Genomic DNA, 14,033 nt, shown 5'->3' with positions numbered 1-14,033 from the left:
GAGGGTAAGGGTTTTGGTGAGGTTTAGGGTGAGGGTGAGTGTTAGGGAGAGGGTCAGGGTTATGGTGAGTGTTAGGTATTGGTTTACAGTTAGGTTGAGGGTGAGGCTGAAGATTAATTTAGGTTTAGTGTGATGGTGAGGGTGAGGGTTAGGATTAGGTTTAGAGTTAGGGTTAGGCTGAGGGTGAGGATGACCCTGAGGGTGAGGTTTAGAATTAGGGTGATGTTTAGGGTTAGGGTTAGGGTGAGGGTGAGTGTTATGGTTAGGTTTATGTTTAGGCTGAGGGTTAGGGTTATGGTTAGGGTTAGTGTGAGGGTTAGAGTGAGGGTTAGAGTTAGGATTAGGGTGAGGGTATGTGTTAGGGTGAGGGTTGGGGTGAGTGTTAGTGTTAGCATGAGGGTCAGGGATAGGTTTAGGGTTAGGGTTTGGGTGACGGTGAGGTTGCGGGTGAGGTTTAGGTTTAGGTACAGGGTGAGGGTGAGGTTCAGGGTTAGGGTTAGTGTTAGACTGAGGGTGAGGGTGACTGTGAGGATTAAGGTTAGGGTGAGAGTGAGTGTTAGGTTTAGGTTTAGGATGAGGGTTAGGGTTAGGGTTAGGTTAAGGTAAGGTTTAGGGTGAGGTTTAGGGTGAGAGTGACGTTTAGGGAGAGGGTTAGGGTTAAGGTGATGGTTAAGATGACGGTTTGGGTTAGGTTTAGGGTGAGGGTATGTGTTAGGTTGAGGTTTACGGTGAGGGTTAAGGTTAGGGTGAGGGTTAGGTTTAGTTTTAGGCTGAGGGTGAGCGTGAGGGTGAGGTTTAGGGTTAGGGTGATCTTAAGGATTAGGGTGAGGTTTAGGTTTAGGTTTAAGATTAGGAATAGGCTGAGGGGTGGTGTTAGGTGTAGTGTTAGGGTGAGGGTTTGGGTTAGGGTTCGGGTTGGGTTTAGTGTGAGGGTTCGAGTGAGGGTTAGGGTTAGGTTTAGGGTTAGGTTGAGGGTGAGGATGAGGGTTAGGATTAGGGTTAGGAACAGCGTTATTTTTAAGTTGAGGGTTAGTGTTAGGGTGAGGGTGAGGTTTAGGTTTAGGGTTAGGGTTAGGGCTATTGTTACATTTAGGGTTAGGGTGAGGGTGAGGGTTAGGTTATGTGTGAGGGTTAGGTTTAGGTTTAGGATTCGTGAGAGTAAAGGATTAGGGTGAGGGTTAGGGTAAGTTTGAGCTTTAGGTTTAGCATTAGGTTAAGGGTTAGTGTTAGGGTTAGGGTTAGGGTGAGGGTGAGGTTGGGGGTTAGTTTTAAGTTTAGGTTGAGGGTTAGGGTTGGTGTGAGTGTCAGGGATAGGGTTAGGGTGAGGGTGAGGATGAGGTTTAGGATTAGGGTTAGGAATAGGGTTATTGTTAGGGTTAGGATTAGGGTAAGAGAGAGGGTGAAGATGAGTTTTAGGGTTAGTTTGAGAGGTAGGGTGAAGGTGAGGGTGAGGGTTAGGCTGAGGCTGAGGGTTATGTTTATTGTTAGTGTTAGGGTGAGGGTTAGGGTTAGGTTTAGGGTTATGGTGGGGGTTAGGGTGAGGGTTGGGGTTAGCGTTTGGGTTATGGTTAGGATGAGGTTTAGGGTTAGGGTGAGGGGTTAAGGTGAGGGTGAGGGTTAGGTTGAGGGTGAGGGTTAGGTTGAGGGTGAGGGTTAGGGTTAGGATTAGGGTTAGGATGAGGGCTAGGGTGAGAGTGAGTGTTAGTGTTAGGTTTAGGTTTAAGTTGAGGGTTAGGATTAGGGTTAGGGTTAGGGTGACGGTGAGGGTGAGGGTGAGGTTTAGTGTAAGGTTGAGTGTGAGGGTGAGGTTCAGGGTTAGGATTAGGGTTAGGGTTAATGTTTTGCTGAGGGTGAGGGTCAGGTTGAAGGTTAGGGTTAGATTTAGGGTGTGGGTAAGGGTTAAGGTGAGGGTTAGGGTGAGGATGAGTGTTAGGGAGAGGGTTAGGGTTAGGGTGAGGGTTAGGTATAGGTTTACAGTTAGGTTGAGGGTGAGGCTGAAGATTAGGTTAGGGTTAGTGTGATGGTGAGCGTGAGGGTTAGGATTAGGTTTAGAGTTAGGGTTAGGCTGAGGGTGAGGATGACCCTGAGGGTGAGGGTGAGGTTTAGAATTAGGGTGATGTTTAGGGTGAGGGTTAGGGTGAGGGTTATGGTTAGGTTTATGTTTAGGCTGTGGGTTAGGGTTATGGTTAGGGTGAGGGTTAGGGTTAGTGTGAGGGTTAGGGTTAGGGTGAGGGTCAGGGTTAAAGTGATGGTAAGGGTGAAGGTGAGGGTTAGTGTTAGTTTTAGGGTTGGCCTGAAGATTCGTGTGAGCATTATGATTAGGGTTAGTGTTAGTGTTAGGATTAGGATTAGGGTGAGCCTTAGGCTGACAGGTAGGATGAGGATTAGGGTGAGGGTTAGGTTTAGTGTGATTGTTAGGGTTAGGGATAGGGTGAGGGTACGGGTTAGGGTCAGGGATAGGGTGAGGGTTAGTTTTAGGGTTAGGATTAGGTTTAGGATTAGGGTTAGGTGAGGGTGTGGGTTAGGTTTAGGGTGAGGTTGTGGGTAGGGTTTAGGGTTACAATTAGGCTGATGGTTAGGATAAAGGTTATGGTTAGTATTAGGGTTAGTGTTAGGATTAGGGTTATGGTTAAGGTTAGGATTAGGGTGAAGGTGAGGGTGAGGTTTAGGGTTAGGTTGAGGGTGAGGTTTAGGGTTAGCATTAGGGTGAGGGTGAGGGTTAGGGTTAGGGTAATATTTAGGGTGAGGGTGAGCCTTAGGGTGTGGGTGAGGGTTAGGTTTAGTGTTTGAATTAGGGTGTGGGTTAGAGTTCGGGTTAGGGTGAGGGTGAGGGTAAGGGTGAGGGTTAGTGTTAGGGTTAGGTTTAGGCTTAGGATTAATGTGAGGATTAGGGTTAGGGTTAGGGTTAGGGTGAGGGTAAGGTTTAGGGTTATAGTTAGGATAAGATTTAGGGTGAGGGTTAGGGTGAGAGTATGGGCTATTTTTAGTGTGAGTGTTAGGATGAGTGTTAGGGTGAGGGTTAGGTTTAGTGTTAGGGTTAGGGTGAGGGTGAGGGTTAGGTTTATAGTGAGGGTGAGGGTTAGGGATAGGATTAGGTTTAGGGTGAGGGTTTGGGTTAGGGTTAAGTTGAGGGTGACGTTTCGGTTGAGGGTTAGAGATAGGGTTAGGGTGAGGGTGAGGGTTAGGTATAGGTTTAGAGTTAGGCTGAGGGGGAGGGGGAGGGTTAGGGTTAGGGTAAGGGTGAGGGTGAGGGTTAGGATTAGGTTTAGGTTTAGGGTTAGGCTTAGGGTTAGGGTTAGGGTAAGTGTTAGGGTGAGTGTGAGGGTTAGGGTTAGGGTGAGGGTAAGGGTTAGGGTCAGGGTTAAGGTGATGGTGAGAGTTAGGGTGAGGGTTAGGGTTAGGTTGACGGTTACGGTTAGGTTGAGGGTTCCGGTGAGGGGTAGGTTTATGGTTAGGGTTAGGGTAAGGGTAAAGGTTAGGGTGAGGTTTAGCGTGAGGGTGAGGTTTAGGGAGAGGTTTAGGGTTATGGTGAGGGTTAGATTGAGGGTTAGGTTTAGGATTAGGGTGAGGGTATGTGTTAGGGTGAGGGTTAGGGTGAGTGTTATTGTTAGGATGATGGTTAGGGATAGGGTTAGGGTTAGGGTTTGGGTGACGGTGAGGTTGAGGGTGAGGTTTAGTGTTAGGTTCAGGGTAATGGTGAGGTTCACGGTTAGGATTAGAGTTAGGGTTAGTGTTAGACTGAGGGTGAGGGTGAGGGTGAGGGTTAGGGTTAGGGTGAGAGTGAGTGTTACGGTTAGGTTTAGGAAGAGGGTTATTGTTAGGGTTAGGGTAAGGTAAGGTTTAGGGTGAGGTTTAGGGTGAGAGTGAGGTTTAGGGAGAGGGTTAAGATTAAGGTGAGGGTTAGGGTGATGGTTAGGGTTAGGGTTAGGGTGAGGGTATGTGTTAGGTTGAGGTTTAAGGTGAGGGTTAAGGTTAGGTGAGGGTTAGGTTTAGTTTTAGGCTGAGGGTGAGGGTGAGGGTGAGGTTTAGTGTTAGGGTGATCTTTAGGGTTAGGGTGAGGTTTAGGTTTAGGTTTAGGATTAGGATTAGGCTGAGGGGTGGTGTTAGGATTAGTGTTAGGGTGAGGGTTTGGGTTAGGGTTAGTGTGGGGGTTAGTGTGAGGGTTAGGGTTAGGGTGAGGTTAAGAGTTAGGGTTAGGGTTAGTGTGAGGGTTAGAGTGAGGGTTAGGGTTAGGTTTAGGTTTAGGTTGAGGGTGAGGATGAGGGTTAGGATTAGGGTTAGGAATAGGGTTATTTTTAAGTTTAGGGTTAGTGTTAGGGTGAGGGTGAGGTTTAGGTTTAGGTTTAGGGTTAAGGTTATTGTTACAGTTAGGGTTAGGGTGAGGGTGAGGGTTAGGTTATGTGTGAGGGTTAGGTTTAGGTTTAGGATTCGTGAGAGTAAAGGATTAGGGTAAATTTGAGCTTTAGGGTTAGCATTAGGGTAAGGGTTATTGTTAGGGTGAGGGTTAGGGTTAGGGTTAGGGTTAGGGTGAGGGTGAGGTTGGGGGTTAGTTTTAAGTTTAGGGTGAGGGTTAGGGTTGGTGTGAGGGTCAGGGATAGGTTTAGGGTGAGGGTGAGGAAGAGGTTTAGGATTAGGGCTAGGAATAGGGTTACTGTTAGTGTTAGGATTAGCATATGAGAGAGGGTGAAGATGAGGTTTGGGGTTAGTTTGAGAGGTAGGGTGAAGGTGAGTGTGAGGGTTAGGCTGAGGCTGAAGATCATGGTTATTGTTAGTGTTAGGGTGAGGGTTAGGGTTAGGTTTAGGGTTATGGTGGGGGTTAGGGTGAGGGTTGGGGTTAGGGTTTGGGTTATGGTTAGGATGAGGTTTAGGGTTAGGGTGAGGGGTTAAGGTGAGGGTGAGGGTTAGGTTGAGGGTTAGGGTTAGGTTTAGGGTGAGGGTTATCATTAGGATTAGGTTTAGGATGAGGGCTAGGGTGAGAGTGAATGTTAGTGTTAGGGTTAGGGTTAAGTTGAGGGTTAGGGTTAGGGTTAGGGTTAGGGTGACGGTGATGGTGCGGGTGAGGTTTAGTGTTAGGTTGAGTGTGAGGGTGAGGTTCAGGGTTAGGATTAGGGTTAGGGTTAATGTTTTGTTGAGGGTGAGGGTCAGTTTGATGGTTAGGGTTAGATTTAGGGTGAGGTTTAGAGTTAGGGTTAGTGTGAGGATTAGGTTTAGATTTAGGGTGAGGGTAAGGGTTATGGTGAGGTTTAGGGTGAGGATAAGTGTTAGGGAGAGGGTTAGGGTTAGGGTGAGGTTTAGGTATAGGTTTACAGTTAGGTTGAGGGTGAGGCTGAAGTTTAGGTTAGGGTTAGTGTGATGGTGAGGGTGAGGGTTAGGATTAGGTTTAGAGTTAGGGTTAGGCTGAGGTTGAGGATGACCCTGAGGGTGAGGGTGAGGTTTCGAATTAGGGTGATGTTTAGGGTGAGGGTTAGGGTGAGGGTGAGTGTTAGGGTTTGGTTTATGTTTAGGCTGAGGGTTAGGGTTATGGTTAGGGTGAGGGTTAGGGTTAATGAGAGGGTTAGGGTTAGGGTGAGTGTTAGGGTTAAGGTGATGGTAAGGGTGAAGGTGAGGGTTAGTGTTAGTTTTAGGGTTGGCCTGAAGATTCGTGTGAGCATTATGATTAGGGTTAGTGTTAGTGTTAGGATTAGGATTAGGGTGAGCCTTAGACTGACAGGTAGGATGAGGGTTAGGGTGAGGGTTAGGTTTAGTGTGATTGTTAGGGTTAGGGATAGGGTGAGGGTACGGGTTAGGGTCAGGGATAGGGTGAGGGTTAGTTTTAGGGTTAGGGTTAGGTTTAGGATTAGGGTTAGGGTGAGGGTGTGGGTTAGGTTTAGGGTGAGGGTGTGGGTAGGTTTTAGGGTTCTAATTAGGCCGAGGGTTAGGATAAAGGTTATGGTTAGGATTAGGGTAAGTGTGAGGATTAGGGTTATGGTTAAGGTTAGGATTAGGGTGAAGGTGAGGGTGAGGGTTAGGGTTAGGTTGAGGGTGAGGGTTAGGGTTAGCATTAGGGTGAGGGTGAGGATTAGGGTTAGGGTTAGGGTGATATTTAGGGTGAGGGTGAGGGTGAGGCTTAGGGTGAGTGTGAGCGTTAGGGTGTGGGTGAGGTTTAGGTTTAGTATTTGAATTAGGGTGTGGGTTAGAGTTCGGGTTAGGGTGAGGGTGAGAGTTCGGGTGAGGGTTAGTGTTAAGGTTAGGTTTAGGCTTAGGATTTATATGAGAATTAGGGTTAGGGTTAGGGTTAGGGTGAGGGTAAGTTTTAGGGTTATAGTTAGGATAAGGTTTAGGGTGAGGGTTAGGGTGACAGTATGGGCTAGTTTTAGTGTGAGTATTAGGATGAGTGTTAGGGTGAGGGTTAGGTTTAGTGTTAGGGTTAGGGTGAGGGTGAGGTTTAGGGATAGGATGAGGGTTAGGGTGAGGGTTTGGGTTAGGGTTAAGTTGAGGTTGACGGTTCGGTTGAGAGTTAGGGTTAGGGTTAGAGTTAGGTATAGGTTTAGAGTTAGCCTGAGGGTGAGGTTGAGGGTTAGGGTAAGGGTTAGGGTGAGGGTGAGGGTGAGGGTTAGGATTAGGTTTAGGTTTAGGGTTAGGCTTAGGGTTAGGGTTAGGGTAAGCGTTAGGGTTAGTGTGAGGGTTAAGGTTAGGTTGAGGGTAAGGTTTAGGGTGAGGGTTAAGGTGATGGTGAGGGGTTAGGGTGAGGGTTAGGTTTAGGTTGAGAGTCAGGGTTAGGTTGATGGTTCCAGTGAGGGGTAGGTTTATGGTTAGGGTTAGGGTAAGGGTACAGGTTAGGGTGAGGTTTAGCTTGAGGATGAGGTTTAGGGAGAGGGTTAGGGTTAGGTTGAGGGTTAGAGTGAGGATTAGGGTTAGGATTAGGGAGAGGGTATGTGTTAGGGTGAGGGTTAGGGTGAGTGCTAGTGTTAGGATGATGGTTAGGGATAGGGATAGGGTTAGGTTTTGGGTGACGGTGAGGTTGAGGGTTAGTTTTAGGGTTAGGTTCAGAGTGAGGGTGAGGTTCAGGGTTAGGATTAGGGTTAGAGTTAGTGTTAGACTGAGGGTGAGGGTGAGGGTGAGGGTTAGGGTTAGGGTGATAGTAAGTGTTAGGGTTAGGTTTAGGATGAGCGTTAGGGTTAGGGTTAGGGTAAGGTAAGGTTTAAGGTGAGGTTTAGGGTGAGAGTGAGGTTTAGGGAGAGGGTTAGGGTTAAAGTGAGGGTTAGGGTGATGGTTAGGTTTAGGATTAGTGTGAGGGTATGTGTTAGGTTGAGGTTTACGGTGAGGGTTAAGGTTAGGGTGAGGGTTAGGTTTAGTTTTAGGTTGAGGGTGAGGGTGAGGGTGAGGTTTAGGGTTAGGGTGATCTTTAGGGTTAGGGTGAGGTTTAGGTTTAGGTTTAGGATTAGGATTAGGCTGAGGGGTGGTGTTAGGATTAGTGTTAGGGTGAGGGTTTGGATTAGGGTTAGGGTTGGGGTTAGTGTGAGGGTTAGGGTTAGGGTGAGGGTAAGGGTTAGGTTTAGGTTTAGTGTGAGGGTTAGAGTGAGGGTTAGGGTTAGGTTTAGGCTTAGGGTGAGGGTGAGGATGAGGGTTAGGAACAGGGTTATTTTTAAATTTAGGGTTAGTGTTAGGGTGAGGGTGAGGTTTAGGTTTAGGTTTAGGGTTAGGGTTATTGTTACGGTTAGTGTGAGGGTGAGGGTGAGGGTTAGGTTATGTGTGAGGTTTAGGTTTAGGTTTAGGATTCGTGAGAATAAAGGATTAGGGTGAGGGTTAGCGTAAGTTTGAGCTTTAGGGTTAGCATTAGGGTAACGGTTATTGTTAGGGTGAGGGTTAGTCTTAGGGTTAGGGTTAGCGTGAGGGTGAGGTTGGGGGTTAGTGTTAAGTTTAGGGTGATGGTTAGGGTTGGTGTGAGGGTCAGGGATAGGGATAGGGGGAGGGTGAGGATGAGGTTTAGGATTAGGGTTAGGGAAAGCGTTATTTTTAGGGTTAGGATTAGGGTAATAGAGAGGGTGAAGATGAGGTTTAGGGTTAGTTTGAGAGGTAGGGTGAAGGTGAGGGTAAGGGTTAGGGTGAGGGTTAGCCTGAGGCTTAGGGTTATGGTTATTGTTAGTGTTAGGGTGAGGGTTAGGGTTAGATTTAGGGTTATGGTTAGGGTGAGTGTGAGGGTTAGGGTTAGGGTGAGGGTTACGGTTAGTATTAGGGTTAGGATGAGGGCTAGGGTGAGAGTGAGTGTTAGTGTTAGGTTTAGGGTTAAGTTGAGGGTTAGGGCTATGGTTAGGGTGACGGTGAGGGTGAGGTTGAGGTTTAGTGTTAGGTTGAGTGTGAGGGTGAGGTTCAGGGTTAGGATTAGGGTTAGGGTTAATGTTTTGCTGAGGGTGAGGGTCAGGTTGAGGGTTAGGGTTAGATTTAGGGTGAGGTTTAGAGTTAGGGTTAGTGTGAGGATTAGGGTTAGATTTAGGGTAAGGGTAAGGGTTATGGTGAGGTTTAGGGTGAGGGTGAGTGTTAGGGAGAGGGTTAGGGTGAGGGTGAGGGTTAGGTATAGGTTTGCAGTTAGGTTGAGGTTGAGGCTGAGGATTAGGTTAGGTTTATTGTGATGGTGAGGGTGAGGGTTAGGATTAGGTTTAGACTTAGGTTTAGGCTGAGGGTGAGGATGACCCTGAGGTTGAGGGTGAGGTTTAGAATTAGGGTGATGTTTAGGGTTAGGGTTAGGGTGAGGAGGAGTGTTAGGGTTAGGTTTATGTTTAGGCTGAGGGTTAGGGTTATGGTTTGGGTGAGGGTTAGTTTTAGTGTGAGGATTAGGGTTAGGGTGAGGGTTAGGATTAAGGTCATGGTAAGGGTGAGGGTGAGGGGTAGTGTTAGTTTTAGGTTTGGCCTGAAGATTCGTGTGAGTATTACCATTAGGTGTAGTGTTAGTGTTAGGATTAGGATTAGGGTGAGCCTTAGGCTGAGGGGTAGGGTGAGGGTTAGGGTGAGGGTTATATTTAGTGTGATTGTTAGGGTTATGGATAGGGTGAGGGTACGGGTTAGAGTGAGGGATAGGGTGAGGGTGAGTTTTAGGGTTAGAGTTAGGTTTAGGATTAGGGTTAGGGTGAGGGTGTGGGTTACGGTTAGGGTGAGGTTGTGTGTAGGGTTTAGGGTTACAATTAGGCTGAGGGTTAGGATAAAGGTTATGGTTAGGATTAGGGTTAGTGTGAGGATTAGTGTTATGGTTAAAGTTAGGGTTAGGGTGAAGTTGAGGGTGAGGGTTACGGTTAGGTTGAGGTTGAGGGTTAGGGTTAGCATTAGGGTGAGGGTGAGGGTTAGGGTTAGGGTTAGGGTGAGTGTTAGGGTTAGGGTGATATTTAGGGTGAGGGTGAGGGCTAGGGTGAATGTGAGGGTTTGGGTGAGTGTGAGCGTTAGGGTGTGAGTGAGGGTTAGGTTTAGTATTTGAATTAGGGTGTGGGTTAGAGTTCGGGTTAGGGTGAGGGTGAGGTTTAGGTTGAGGGTTAGGGTTAGGATTAGGTTTAGGCTTAGGATTAGTGTGAGGATTAGGGTTAGGGTTAGGGTTAGGGTGAGGGTAAGGTTTAGGGTTATAGTTAGGATAAGTTTTAGGGTGAGGGTTAGGGTGATAGTGAGGGCTAGTTTTAGTGTGAGTGTTAGGATGAGTGTTAGGGTGAGGGTTAGGTTTAGTGTTAGGGTTAGGGTGAGGGTGAGGGTTAGGTTTATAGTGAGGGTGAGAATTAGCGATAGGATTAGGGTTAGGGTGAGGGTTTGGGTTGGGGTTAAGTTGAGGGTGACGGTTCGGTTGAGGGTTAGGGATAGGTTTAGTGTTAGGGTGAGCGTTAGGTATAGGTTTAGAGTTAGGCTGAGGGTGAGGGTGAGGGTTAGGGTTAGGGTTAGGGTGAGGGTGAGGGTTAGGATTAGGTTTAGCCTGAGGGTTAGGGTTAGGGTAAGGTTTAGGGTTAGTGTGGGGTTTAGGGTTAGGGTTAGGGTGAGGGTTAAGGTGACGTTGAGCTTGAGGGTGAGGTTTAGGTTTAGGTTCAGGGTGAGGGTGAGGTTCAGGGTTAGGATTAGGGTTAGGGTCAGTGTTAGACTGAGGGTGAGGGTGAGCGTTAGGGTTAGGGTGAGAGTGAGTGTTAGGGTTAGGTTTAGGATGAGGGTTAGTGTTAGGGTTAGGTAAGGTAAGGTTTAGGGTGAGGTTTAGGGTGAGAGTGAGGTTTAGGGAGATGGTTAGGGTTAAGGTGAGGGTTAGGGTGATGTTTAGGGTTAGGGTTAGGGTGAGGGTATATGTTAGGTTGAGGTTTACAGTGAGGGTTAAGGTTAGGGTGAGGGTTAGGTTTAGTTTTAGGCTGAGGGTGAGGGTGAGGTTTAGGGTTAGGGTGATCTTTAGGGTTAGGGTGAGGTTTAGGTTTAGGTTTAGGTTTAGGATTAGGATTAGGCTGAGAGGTGGTGCTAGGATTAGTGTTAGGGTGAGGGTTTGGGTTAGGGTTAGGTTTGGGTATAGTGTGAGGTTTAGGGTTAGGGTGACAGTAAGGGTTAGGGTTAGGGTTAGTGTGAAGTTTAGAGTGAGGTTTAGGGTTAGGTTTAGGGTTAGGGTTATTGTTACAGTTAGTGTTAGGGTGAGGGTGAGGGTTAGGTTATGTGTGAGGGTTAGGTTTAGGTTTAGGTTTCGTGAGAGTAAAGGATTAAGGTGAGGGTTAGGGTAAGTTTGAGCTTTAAGGTTAGCATTAGGGTAAGGGTTATTGTTAGGGTGTGGGTTAGGGTTAGGGTTAGGGTTAGGGTGAGGGAGAGGTTTTGGGGTTAGTGTTAAGTTTAGGGTGAGGGTTAGGGTTGGTGTGAGGGTCAGGGATAGGGTTAGGATGTGGGTGAGGGTTAGGTTTAGGATTAGGGTTATGAATAGGGTTATTGTTAGGGTTAGGGTTAGGGTAAGAGAGAGGGTGAAGATGAGGTTTAGGTTTAGTTTGAGAGGTAGGGTGAAGGTGAGAGTCATGGTTAGGGTGAGGGTTAGGCTGAGGCTGAGGGTAATGGTTATTGTTTGTGTTAGGGTTTGGGTTAGGGTTAAGTCAAGGTTGACGTTTCGGTTGAGGGTTAGCGTTAGGGTGAGGGTTAGGTATAGGTTTAGAGTTAGGCTGAGGCTGAGGCTGAGGCTGAGGGTTAGGGTTAGGGTGAGGGTTAGGGTTAGGTTAAGGGTTAAGGTTAGTGTGAGGGTTAGGGTTAGTTTGAGGGTAAGGGTTAGGGTGAGGGTGAGGGTTAGGGTTAGGTTTAGGGTTAGCATGAGGATTCGGTTGAGCATTAGGATTACTGTTAGTGTTAGTATTAGGGTTAGGGTTAAGGTGAGGGTTAGTGTGAGGGTTAGGATTAGGGGTACGGTGAGGTTTAGTGTGAGGGATAGGGTTAGGGTGAGTTGTATGGTGAGGGTGAGGGTTAGGATTAAGCTGAGGGTAAGGGTTAGGGTTAGGGTTAGGGTGAGGGTGAAGGTTAGTGTTAGCATTAGGTTTAGGGTGAGGGGGAGGGTTAGTGTTAGTGTTAGGTTTAGGGTGAGGTCTAGGCTGAGGGTGACTGTTAGTTTATTTTTAGGGATAGGGTGAGGTTTAGGGTAGGGTTAGAGTGAGCATTAGGCAGAGTGGTAGGGTTAGGTTTAGGGAGCGGGTTAGGTTTAGTGTGATTGTTAGGTTTAAGGTTAGGGTGAGGGTAAGGTTTAGGGTGAGGGATAGGATGAGGATGAGGGTTAGGGTTAGAATTAGGATTAGGGTTAGGGTTAGGGTGAGGGTTAGGTTTAGGTTTAGGTTTAAGGTGAGGGTGAGGGTTAGGGTTAGGGTGATGGTGAGGGTAGGGTATAGGGTTAGGATTAGGGTAAGGGTTAGGATGAAGGTTATGGTTAGGGAAAGGTTCGTGTGAGTATTAGGTTTAGGGTTAGTGTTTGGGTTAGTGTTCGGGTGAGGGTGTGTGTAAGGGATAGGGTGAGATTTAGGTTTTGGGTTAGCATTAGAGTAAGGGTTAGGGTTAGGGTTAGGGTGAGGGTTAGGGTAAGGTTGAGCGTTAGGGTTAGCATTAGGGTTAGGGTTAGAGTTAGTGTGAGGGTTAGGTTTAGTGTTAGGGTTAGCGTGAGGGTTAGGGTTAGGGTTAGGGTTAGGGTGAGGTTTAGGGTTAGGGATAGGTGTAGGATTAGAGTGAGGGTGAGGGTGGGGTTTAGGGTTAGGGTGAGGATTAGATTTATGTTTAAGTTTAGGGTTAGGTTTAGGGGGAGGGTGAGGGTTAGGTCTAGGCTGAGTGTAAGTTTTAGCGTGAGGTTTAGGATGAGGGTGAAGGTTAGGGTTAGCATTAGATTTAGGGTGAGTGTTAGGGTTATTGTTACTGTTAGGGTGAGGGTTAGGGTCAGGTTTAGGGTTAGGATGAGGGTTAGGGTTAGGGTGAGATTTAGGTTAGGGTTAGGGTTAGGGCTAGGCTGAGGATGAGGATTAGGGTTAGGTTTAGGGATAGGGTGAGGATTAGGGTTAGGGTTAGGGTTAGGGTGAGTGTTAGGCTGAGGAGTAGGGTTAGGGTTACGGTGAGGGTTAGGTTTAGTGTGATTGTTAGGGTTTGGGTTAGCCTGAGTGTAAGGGTTAGGGTGAGAGATAGGGTGAGTGTGAGTTTAAGGTTAGGGTTAGGTTTAGGATTAGGGGGAGTGTGAGGGTGAGGGTTAGGTTTAGGGTAAGGGTGAGGGTAGGGTTTAGGGTTAGAATTAGGGTGAGGGTTAGAATGAAGGTTATGGTTATGATTAGGGTTAGTGTGAGGTTTATGGTTATGGTTAAGCTTAGGGTTAGGGTTAGGGTGAACGTGAGGGTAAGGTTTAGGGTGAGGGTAAGTGTTAGAGTGAGGGTTATGGTGAGGGTGAAGGTTAGGGTTAGCATTATGTTTAGGGTGAGGGTGAGGGTTAGTGTTAGGGTTAGGGTTAGGGTGAGGGCTAGACTGAGGCTGAGGGTTAGGCTTAGGTTTAGGGATAGGGTGAGGATTAGGGTTACGGTTACAGTGAGGCTTAGTTTTAGTGTGATTGTTAGGTTTAGGGTTAGGGTGAGGGTAAGGGTTAGTGTGATGGATAGGGTGGGGTGAGGGTTAGTGTTAGCATTAGGGTTAGGGTTAGGGTTATGTTGAGGGTTAGGATTAGGTTTAAGATTAGGGTGAGGGTGAGATTTAGGGTTAGGGTGATGGTGAGGGTAAGGTTTAAGTTTAGGATTAGGATGAGAGTTAGGATAAAGGTTATGGTTCAGTTTAGGGTTAGTGTGTGGATTAGGTTTAGGGTTAGGGTTAGGGTTAGGGTTATGGTGAGGGTGAGTGTTAGGGTTAGGGTGAGCGTTAGGTTTAGGTTTAGCATTAGGGTGAGGGATAGGGTTAGGGTTATGGTAAGGTTTAGGGTGAGGGATAGGTTGAGGGTGAGGGTTAAGGTCAGCATTAGCGTTAGGGTTAGGGTTAGGGTTAAGTTTAGGATAAGGGTGAGGGTGAGAGTTAGGGTTAGGGTTAAGGTGAGGGTTGGGGTGAGGGTTAGGGTTAGGGTTAGGGTGAGGGTATGTGTTAGGTTGAGGGTTAAGGTGAGGGTTAACGTTAGGTTGAGGGTTACGGTTATTGTTAGGGTTATTCCCAGGGTGTGGGTGAGGGTGAGGGTTAGGGTTAGGGTTATCTTTAGGGTTAGGGTGTGGTTTGGTTTAGGTTTAGGTTGGGGATGAGGATTAGGCTGAGTGGTGGGGTTTGGATTAGGGTTAGGGTGAGGGTTAGGGTTAAGGTCAGGGTGAGGGTGAGGGTCAGGGTTAAGGTGTGGGTAAGGGGGAGGGGAGGTGTAGGGTTAGGGTTAGGTTTGACCTGAGGATTCGGGTGAGCATTAGGATTACTGCTAGTGTTAGTGTTAGGAATAGGATTAGAGTGAGGGTTAGGGGGAGGGTTAGGGTTAGCGTTAGGGTGACATTTAGGGTGAGGGTTAGGGTTAGGGTGAATTTTAGGGTGAGGGTGAGGGTTAGGTTTAGTGTGAGGGTAAGGGTTAGGGTGAGGGTTAGGGTGAGGATGAATGT

This window comes from Dipodomys merriami, unplaced genomic scaffold, assembly GCF_024711535.1.
Source record: "Dipodomys merriami isolate MVZ:Mamm:240054 unplaced genomic scaffold, mDipMer1.0.p SCAF_117, whole genome shotgun sequence".
Classification (NCBI taxonomy): Eukaryota; Metazoa; Chordata; class Mammalia; order Rodentia; family Heteromyidae; genus Dipodomys; species Dipodomys merriami.
The sequence above is the reverse complement of the archived record's forward strand: the minus strand, read 5'-3'. Positions refer to the sequence as shown.